This window comes from Arachis ipaensis, chromosome B05 (assembly GCF_000816755.2).
Source record: "Arachis ipaensis cultivar K30076 chromosome B05, Araip1.1, whole genome shotgun sequence".
Classification (NCBI taxonomy): domain Eukaryota; kingdom Viridiplantae; phylum Streptophyta; class Magnoliopsida; order Fabales; family Fabaceae; genus Arachis; species Arachis ipaensis.
In genome coordinates, this window is record NC_029789.2 from 130,279,666 (window position 1) to 130,290,881 (window position 11,216).

Consider the following 11,216-nt stretch of genomic DNA (forward strand, 5'->3'; position numbering starts at 1 on the left):
TCTGACTTATGATAATATTAATAATGCCTTTATTAGATAATATTCTTAAAAATAAAATAATAATAACAATAATATAAATAAGATATTTTAAATGGTAAATAAATAATACATATATCTTTTCTTAAAGACTTAGTTTATAAAACCTTATCTTTAAACTTTTATTAATTACTTTCTAAATCACGAACTTTTTAATATTCTATTTTTAAACTTAATATTTATAAAATTATATTTGAACCCTCACCTATTTTCAAATTTAAAAAAATAACCCTGAACTTTACTTATTACCAAAAATACCCAAAAACTTATATAATTACAAATTGTACCTCGGTTTTTATTCACAAAAACAATGTTACCCTTCAAAAATAAAGTTTAAATAATAGTCTTCCTCTTATACTAAAACCGAAATTCTTAACCCTTTCCTTTCAAAATATTACTTATAACTTAATCTGTTTTTTGAGTTTTTCGGTTACCGCTTCTTCGTAATTTTTAATTTAACCTCTCGGCTATCACACCTCACCAATATTTTTCAGTATTTTCACATAAAACAGCCCCAAAAATCACTCAAAATAGTTCGGTTCTAAGCTGAATCCACCGAGGCCAAACCATAATCTCAAAAATAACAATAATTCAACCAAATTCAACATAAAATTCAATCAAACTCAATAACAATCAATCAAACCAATATTCACTTATCAAATACCAATTTAACTGGTGAAAATTTATCAAAATCCTACCTTTGTATGAAATTAAAATATGCGAAGCTCCGGAGGAGCCTTCTGACCAAGCTGCTGAAGGAAAAAACGTCCAGAATCCTCCGTGCCTCCTAAAACTCCAGTTGGCCAAACTCAAGGGGTAGGGGAGCTATGTCACCGTCGACTTCTACCGGATAAAAGTAACGCCAACACATAGAGGAGGAGGATACGAATACTTTTACCGGATTAAATTTTTTATTAGAGTTCAATGAGGGTTACAGTTCTCTAGCTCTCTCTCTCTCCGTCACTCTTCTCTCTTGTCACNAAGTACTATAATTAATTATTTTATCGATAAAAATTGGGCTTGATAGTAATATTAATATTATTATCTAGACTCCATTATAATTAGAGCAAGTAAAATAAATAACATAACATAATAATAAAATTATATTATCATTTATTTTATTTTGAGATTCGAAGTCGACTCGTCAAAATAAAATTAATCACTTTAAAATATTATTTTAAAAAAAAATTTACATTAATACAAAAATTAGAATTGTTACACCAACTAATGACTTGGAATAGAGAAGTTGTAAATCAACCACTCCTCCATGTGAATACTGAAGAAAGATGAGGTTTGTCTAGAGGGAAGGGGGGATTGCCAAATACTTCTTGCAAAAAAGCAGTGTATAAAAGAGGGCAAATGTATAAAAGCAGCTTGGCCTAGTAGCAGCCGAGTTGTCGTGTAAGACCCGGTTAATTAATGGCTAATTAACCAATTTTTGTTTTAGAGGTCGTAATACCTTGCCATCTCTGAATTATGACTTAAGCATAAGTCTCTGTATGGTAGGGTGTTACTTGTCGCACATGCAAGAGGACCCAAATTTGAACCTAAGAAAGAGCTTTCTTTTATTAATTGTTGACTTATGATTTTGACCTATTTGTATCGGTTCGTATCGGTTTTGAACAGTTCTGTTTGATTTTGACCAATTTTCTTTTTTTAACAGTCAAAATATTAGATTAGATTAATTTAAAATCTGATTCACTGATTTTTCGGCCGAATCAATCGTTCTAGTCCAATTTAATTTTAATAACTATACTTTTTTTTATACATGAATCGAACCCGTCCCCGATCTAATTTTTGATTTAGAATCATCATTAACGTTTTTTTTTTTTTGTATTAAAATCGTCCTTTTAAATTTTTCTGGACAAAAATACTCTTTATCACTACTGGCACCTTTACCTCCACCACCGGCACCGACACCAACACCGGCACTAACACCGGCACTAACACCGGCACCAACACCAACACCAATACCTCCACCTCCACCTCCACCTCCACTTCCACCTCCAAGAATAACAGCATCAACAGAGAAGCAAAAAATCAACAAATCAACACAAATTTAACACAAGCAAAACAGAAAACAATAAATCAACAAATCAACGCAAATTCAACAAATCCAATAACTAAATCAACACAAGCAGAAGCACAAATTCAACAATGGAGAAGCAGAAGCAGAAAATTCAACAAGAAAGAGAAGCAGAAGCAGAAAATTCAAACACAAAGCCAAATCAACAGAAAAGCACAAAGCCAAATCAGAAATTCAAAGCACAAAGAAGCAGATGCAGAAGGCGAAGCAGGACCACCGGCAGCTCGTGGGCGACGGAGCGACGACGGCTAGGTAGATCGGCGGTGGCAAAAGCATGCATGAACAGCGGCAACACACTCCACGGCTAGGTAGATCGGCGGTGGCAGGAGCATGCATGAACGGCGGCGACACACTCCACGGCTGGGTAGATCGGCAGCTCGGGCTCCCCTTCCCGGCGACGCACTCCACGGTGGCGGCAGAATTTTTTTAAATTTTATTTTTTTATTAAAATAGGGATAGTTTAGGAATTAAATTAAAAATTTTATTAAAAAGGACGATTTAATACGAAAAAAAACGTTAAGGATGATTCTAAATCAAAAATTACGTCGGGGACGGTTTCGATTCTGGCGTTAAACTTTAGGGATCAAAACCATACTTACCCCTTATATATATATCCAAATTACTTCAATTTTTTTTAAAGTCTTTTTCTTACTTTTTTTTTTTCTATAACATTTTTTTAAGAGATCTCAAAATTATAATTTAAACAGACTATATAAGGGTGGCAACATGTACCCTAACCCGACCCCACTCGATCGGGTAAGGTAGGGTGCGGATAAGGTTCTCGTGCGGATCGAGTAGAATGTGGGTTGAGTCTCAACCCTATCCGACCTACCCGCACCCTATATATGTATATATTATATACTTATATAAAAGTATGTTTCAAGTAGATGTTAATTAAAGATCTCTCACTAAATGCAAAAGATCTTTAGTCATTAAAAGAAGATCATTAATTGATAATTTAATTCTTTTCTTTACATAAAAGTCAATTCTATTTTAAATTATTATCAAGTTATATAATAATGTTGCATCTTTTTTGTAATCTACAGAGTACGTATAGGGTCGGGTTCCCGTGGGTTAAGAGCGGGTAAGATTAGAGTTGGAATATTCTCAACCCGCAGATAAGATAAGGTTGAGTTTATATAAAAATCTTAACTCACGATTAAGGTTAAAGTTGGCTTTAAACTCTATTTTACCCTACCCATTACCACTTCTAAATCTATATTTCAGATTTTAACCCGAATTGCATACTTATGACCCTTAAAATTTCCTATTTATTTGACAACATCTTCAAGCAAACTAAGAACCATGAATAGGTTTTCGCAAAAGTAACCTATTTCTTGGAAAAGTTGTAGAGATGCATGCCTTTCTTTTTATTATTCTCACAGCTTTTGCCTACTAAAGTTGAAGTTATTCTCAACAATTAATATTGGGAAAAAGTAGTTGTTTGTTGGTCCTACCTCTATTATTATAATGACTTGTATCAATTAGTCAATACGTTTATAATTCCCCCACCAACTTTGTATAGTTATTATGCTACACTTCTTTTTGGATAGAAAATATAATGCTACTCTTAAAAGTTTACAATTATGAATAATGCATTCATGTGAAGTCGTCTCCAAGTTACCCAAAATGCCGGGAATAAATAATAATAACGTTAATTGGCGATCATAAGTCACAACTAACATTTTCTATTTGGCAAATAAAGTGCTTCTTCTGATGATAAAATAAATCATGTGTGAAATATTAATAAAAGATTGGGAAGTGTTAGGTAAACAATGACTATCTTAAATATAAACAACTACTAATTAAATAAAAATACATTATATTCTAATTTAATGTTATTAATTAAATTTAAGATTAATTTACTCTTTTAACCCTATTAATTCACATTGTTCACACATTATTCAAAAATATTATTGATTACCTATATTTTTCCTAAAAAATTATTCTCTCTAAAATTGGTGATATATATATAAACCGTCAATGCACAATATACTACATTTCTACTACTAATCTACTATAGTAACTTTCCCAAACATCAACAAAATTTTAATATTATTTACTTCGTTGGTCTTGTCGATTTATTTTCTCACTTCAATGCCAATGCTAAGAAAGGAAGATATGCATCGTTTTCCATTATCCAGAAAAATAATTGTGCACACTATAGATAGAGAAATGATTTTATTATTCTAAGATTAATAAAATTCTCTTAATATAGAATGAAAGGAATCTAGTATAAAATTTTGGAATTATATTCTATGATATTTTTTAATGATTATGAAAAAAATAAGTTATTGTTGTTTAAAGAGATAAAAAAAAATTTTATTTAACATAAAATATTCACATAAACAATTAAAAGTAGTGTTTGTGTAAATACTTATGCAGATAAAATTTTACTAGAACTTACATACAATAGAAATTAAGTTATCTATAAAGTCAAATTTATAAGTTTTAGTCAACTACAAAATTAGATGATTTAGAAAATTCTAATATGAAACTCCTAAGATTTTGGAATACTTGAAGAAGAAATATTTTAAAAATTTTCAAGTGTTTTGTTTATGTTTTTTAGAAAATTTTGTGCTGAGCACCAGAAATTATGTGATGTATGTATATTGTTTGTTAGGTGTTAATATTTTAATATATAGCCCTTCCAAAATTTTTGTACTGTGCACCAAATTTTTATGCTATGTGTATTTTATTAGTTGGATGTCAATATAGTGAACATATAGTCATTTAAAAATTTTTGTGTTATACATAAAAATTTTTTGTATTGTGCATTAAAATTTTTATACTGTGAATCAAATTTTATGTGCTCTAGTTTTTTGAACAAACAGAAAAAGATGATAAAAACGACAACGATGATAATAATGATGATAATGAAGGAGAATGAAAAAAAGGAAAAAATCAAATAAGAGAAAGAAGAGGATGATAATGAGGACGACGACGACGACAATAATAGAAGAGAAAAAAAAGGAACAAAAAAAAGAAGAAACAATAGCAACAACTTCAATGAATATATGCATACGTTTGAAGAAGTAGGATTTTTTTTATTTTTATAAATAAAATAAATGTAATATAACGAAAATAAATATTTTGTAGAGAAATTACCGAAATAAATTTTCCTGCCATATCTCATTTACAGTGTAAACGAGATGGCATTGCACGTATCTCGTTTACACTATAAACGAGATATGACACATCAGCGTGACACGTGTATATCTCGTTTACAGTGTAAACGAGATACGTGCAATGCCATCTCGTTTACACTGTAAACGAGATATGGCCAGTACGCTCCTATATATAGAAGTTATTTACAGCTGACTTTTGGATCCCAGTTTCACTTTTTCGATATATTTATCCTCTCTTTTAACCCCTCTGACTATACCTTTGACCCGAGCGGTGATGGCACATCAAGTGGGGAATGACTGGGACATAAACAGGCTGAATGAGACGACACATTATGCCGGGGCGGCCGATTTCGAGGTTAGTTTCGTTATGGTTGTTAAATTTAATGATTTTGACATTGTTAGGGTAGTCATGTATATCTGAAACGTAGGTATATGAGTTAGGAGTTAGGTCTGTAGACTTAATTTAGAACTCTATCCGCTTATGCTATGTTCGTATGACATAAATGTTATCAGTTTGGAACTCTATTATTCCCGTGCTATGTTGTTAGTGTTTATGAATATAATGTTGTTATAGTATAACACTATTTATGTTATTAAGGTTTTCTATTTTTATTTTATAAAAAATTTAGGACTTTATTTTGTTGTATTATGTTATTTAATTTGTAATAAAATTAATGATAAAAATAATTGATCTTGAGACTTTTGGGAGATAAATATTATCGAAGGTAAAATTAAATTATTTAATTGTTAAAAAAAGTTTTATAAGTTATAAATTGATTGTATATAATTTAAATATTATTTTTGTTTGTCATTAATCAGAGGCCTCGCCTCCTACTGCCCCGGCGAGTGAGTCATACTTTACCTCCACCGGACGCCATCGTCTCGTATTTGGCCGAGGCCGGATTCGGCGATACCGTGCCACTCATGGATTTTACTTTTGACAACTCCCTGATTTTAGCATTGGTGGAGCGATGGCGTCCAGAGACGCACATATTTCATCTCCCGTGGGGTGAGGTCACTATCACCCTGCAGGACGTGGTGTACCACCTGGGCCTACGCGCCCACGGTAACCCCATGGGGTGCCTCCGTGACTTTGGTAGGTGGTACGGTACGGAGACGTGGGCGTTGGTGGAGCAGCTGCTCGGCGCCAGGCCTCCTGTGGCAGCACAGCAGGCGACTCAGAGGAAGGAATCGTTAACGCTAAAGCTTGTGTGGCTACGGGATCGTGTTCGCCAGATGCCCCAGACAGACGATCCGAGACCCTCTGACAGTACGCCAGGTGTTATATCATGTGACTGATCGGAGGGTATCTGATGACCGACAAGTCCAACAATTTGGTGCACCTTCGTTGGCTACCGCTGCTCCGGGACTTTACGGAGTGTAGAGCATTTTTGTGGGGCTCGGCTGTGTTGGCCTGGATGTATCAGTCCCTATCTTTGGCGGCTCAGCGGGGCGTCACGGACATCGCTGGCTGTACTCCGTTGTTGATGTCCTGGATCTATCAGAGATTCCCCCAGTGGTGTCCACCAGATAGAGGCGTCTACCAGTACTCGCTGGCTGCGAGGTGAGAAATGTCTTTGTATCTATTTGAGTTAAATAATTTTGTCATAACTTTTGGTATGTTACTTAATGAACCGTATATGCTCGACTTCGATGTGTTAGGTTGATTGGATTGCCGCAGCAGAGCAGGGATCAGCATGAGGCTAGGGTCCTGCGTTGGAGGGTTTCCCTTGACCGGCTACATTTCGACGAGGTTAGTTGTAAAATACGCACATTGTTTATTTTGGATAATTACGTAGAAATCATATGTGTTAATATTATTATTATATGTTAATTCGAAACTTTTCGTCTAATACTTTCATTCTTTAGTTCGCATGGAGAGTCTATGATGACCCTGCCTTGCAGGCACTGTGTTCGCCATGGTTTCGTGAGGAAGAGGAGTGGGGTACATGGTTGTCAGCCGTCCCCCTATTGTGCTTCAGTATTGTCCGTTTTCACCACGTAGATCGGGTGAAATGGCAGTTTAATGGAGAGCAGCAGGTACCACGCACCCTGATAAATCTTGATAGGTGAGATTGATGCTATAGTTCTATTTACTTATCCGTTAAAAGATTTCAGTTATTATGACTTAAGGAAGTATCTAACATACCATCTTCATTGACAAGTACCTGACTACTACTGGTCGAGGTGAGGATGTGTGATGGCCGCTCAAGCTGAAAGAGTGGTACGATATGTGGCACCAAAGGTTTGAGCCCGGTCGCCGGATCACTGTGCAGCACACGTTCGACACGAGGCCGACCCTGAAGTACTATGATTGGTGGCGTGGGGCTTGCCAGGTTAGACATCTATCGGGCTAGGAGGTACTGGAGGACTCGAGACTGGCGGAGTTGGGAGTTGCCCCCGGACGTACAACCCACTGCCAGCCAGCCCAGGGACGATCTCGCCCTTCCTCGGGGCGTGCCGGATCGACGTCGACATGTGAGGGAGGGTAGGGATGATACTCGACGACCTGCTCAGAGAGAGAGGGGCCGCAAAGAGCGTCAGCTAGGCGAGCCAGTCAGGAGGGAGAGGGCCCGCCTAAGACGAGTGGGGGTCGGAGTTGAGTCTGATGAGGAGGCCGAGTATGCCCACCAGGAGGAGCATGGAGACATCCCACAAGACAGAGAGGCCTCACCTCCACCACCTCCCCCTCACCCGTCACATAGAGCTTGGCATTCATCTCTGAGTTATGTATTTATGTATTGGATTGATGTTATCTTTAGTATGAGTTATGTATTTATGTTATTGGTTGGACTTGTTTTAATCTCCACATTTATTGGAATGATGTCATGTTATCTTTATATTTCATAGTAACGGATAATTCAGATATATGACAACAAACTATTTAACAATAAAGATATAAATCATAACCATGACAATAACAACTACAACATGGAATGTAACATTTCCAAAACGAAACCAAAAAAGCAGTAAAGAACATCCAAACTAAAATCCTCTACGCATCTCCGGTGGGTTGGTTAGGAACACCCCTTCTAGTGTGGCCGACTTGGCTACACAAGGCACATCGCTTCTCTTGACGCTCGATGTCATCCATGTCGTTCTGGAATCTGGTGGACACTGGTCTTCCCGTGGCCTTTTGCCGCATGGCTGGATTAGGACGCATCATCGTCCCATGCCACTCCGACCACAGCGACTCGTCGGGAATGGGTGGGAACTCCATCTCGTACACCTTGAACACCTCTTCCTGCCGGTAGACTGGATGCACGTACGGGGCACACTCAATGCTAGTGGGGGCGCACCCGGCAAGGGCGTGCCGGCACGGATAGTGGAGAGACTGGAATAAACCGCAATCACATGTCCCCTCCGATAGGCGAACCGAAAGGAGCCTTGACCCCCCCCTCGAACGGCTCTAGCTCCTCCACAAAAAACACGAAGGCCCGCCTATCGCAATGGGTCACACGCATCTTCGAAATGCCTTCCCTATTCTTCTCAATGGCTGCTAAGAGTCTCTGTGAGAAGCGGTTTCTGCCCGCCAACTGGCTCTGCACTTCCCTACCCTTCGTAACAAATAACTTCTGCAGTCTCTCGTACGTGATACGTACAATAGCCGAAATGGGCAAGTAGCATGTCCCCTTCAACACAGCATTGATGCACTCGGACAAATTGGTGGTCATGTGTCCAAACCTCCGACCACTGTCGCAATGCTGAAGCCAGGTCTCTTTTTTGAAGTGACCAGCTCAGTCTGCCATTGCCGGGGAGACGCCCCTCAATGCATCCATGTACCACTCAAACCCTGCTTGACTTGGATTGTAAGCAGCGTTTATGAGGTATCGCTTGCCCTCGGTAGACTTGAACCGGCTCATGAAATTCGCAGCCATATGTCTGATACAGTAAGTATGGAAGGCCCTAGGGGGATGCCACCCACTATCATCAGCTCCGAGGGCAGCCTTGATAGCCTAAGATCTGTTCGAGATAACCAGCAAGCCGTCTTGTGGGGTGACGTGGCGCCTCAAATTAATAAGAAAGAATGACCATGACTCTGTGCTCTCAGACTCAACAATGGCAAAAGAAATTGGTAGTATGTTGTTGTTCCCATCTTGCACCACCGCGATAAGCAACACTCCACCGTACTTGCCATATAGATGCGTGCCATCTACAGAGACAAATGGCTTGCAATGCTTGAAGGCCTCGACACATGATGGGAAAGTCCAAAATACTTTGTCGAACATGCAGCAGTCGCGCAACATGAGGTGACCTTCGTAGTACGGTTTCACGCGTAGGTCACATATGGTACCGGGGAAACAGCTCTGCAGTGCCTGAAGTAGTTTTGGCACCTTGTTGTACGACTCCTCCCAATCACCGTAGATCCACGCAATGGCCTTCTGCTTCGCCATCCACACCTTTCTGTATGAGGGTTTGAAGTGATAGCTTGCGTGGACCGCGCCTTGCAAGACCGGGATACCAACAGACGGGTTGGACTGAATCATGGGCAAAATCACTCTGCAGATGAGACTGCTATCTAACTGACGATGGTCTTGAGACATAGTGGGTGCCAGACAGCTGTGTGGTCCACCAAATCTCCGAACCTCCCTAATCACAACAACAAAATATATTCTTACACAACATGTCTAACCAAAATAACGTATCATACAAAACTGCTCAAATTCACAATTAAACTTGAACTTACCAGTATCCGAGATTCTGACGAAGGGCCACACTGAGGCTCCATTGACACCCACTGTCAGCTTGACGACACTGCACATGGTACTTTAACCGGTCGAACTCGTTCACCCGGTACTCAACACTCCTGCGAATACTGTAGTTCTTCACTCCTTGAAGCACCGCCTCTCGGCTTCTGAACCTGTGTCCGACCCGAAACTCCACACCACCGTCTAGGTTGTAATCCACTTCACAGGTGTCAGAAACCGGGATCCTCTCATGCATGGCATCCAGATCTAGACTGTAAAAGTGACTTGGCACAGTCGGTAGTGCCAGAATCGGTGAGGTGGAGGCAGAACATGGCAGGGCACAGCCCCTGCAGGTGTCTCCGGCACAAACTCGTCGTCATCGCCGCCATCGAAAGACTCACTGTCTCCACTGTCTGCCACGTAGTCCTCGTCCGACTCCTCCTCACCCTCCTCTGCCTCATTCTCTGAAATCGCGACATGAATAGGCGGTGGTGCAAGAGGTCGGTCATCCTGCACATACATGTCCTCTGCAGAACTCCCACTACCATCGTGACCCACCTCGGCGGCCAGCTCCATTACCTGTTCACACATGATCCTCCCGTGAATGTCGAACATCAGTAGCACATGCTCGTCCCCGTGAAGTCGAAATAGCCGAAAACGGAAGACTCCATTTTCCATGGGTGTCAGCAACCTATATGCCACCCTTCCAATTTCCCTCATTTGTGTTCTCCCAATCTTGCTAAATATCAAACTCTTCAAATCCGACAACGTCTCCACACGCTGAGTGCGAAACAATATCGGATCCTGACATTCGAATGTCACCCTGTTGTCGCCATTTCTCATACGACAATTCGGATAAAGCTCCACAACTATGAATGGATTGTTACTGGCCATTCAGCTTTGTTTTTCAGAGAAACAAGATAGAGAAAGGATATGAAATATGTGTGAAGAATACCAAGGGTTGCACATCCTTTTATAGATGTTAAGTAAAGTCTTATAAACGAGATAACGTTTTCACGTATCTCATTTACACTGTAAACGAGATATACGCGTCCCAGCCATACTAGTCATATCTCATTTATACTGTAAACGAGATACGTACAAAATAATCTTGTTCATGGTGTAAACAAAATATGATAGGATTATTTAAAATGGTAAATACCCATAAAAATATTTATTTTAGTAAATCTAGTATTTATTTAATTTATTCGCAAATTCAAAAAATTTGATTCATGAGTTAGTACAGTATTGTATGAAGAAGTCCTAAAAAATAAAAAT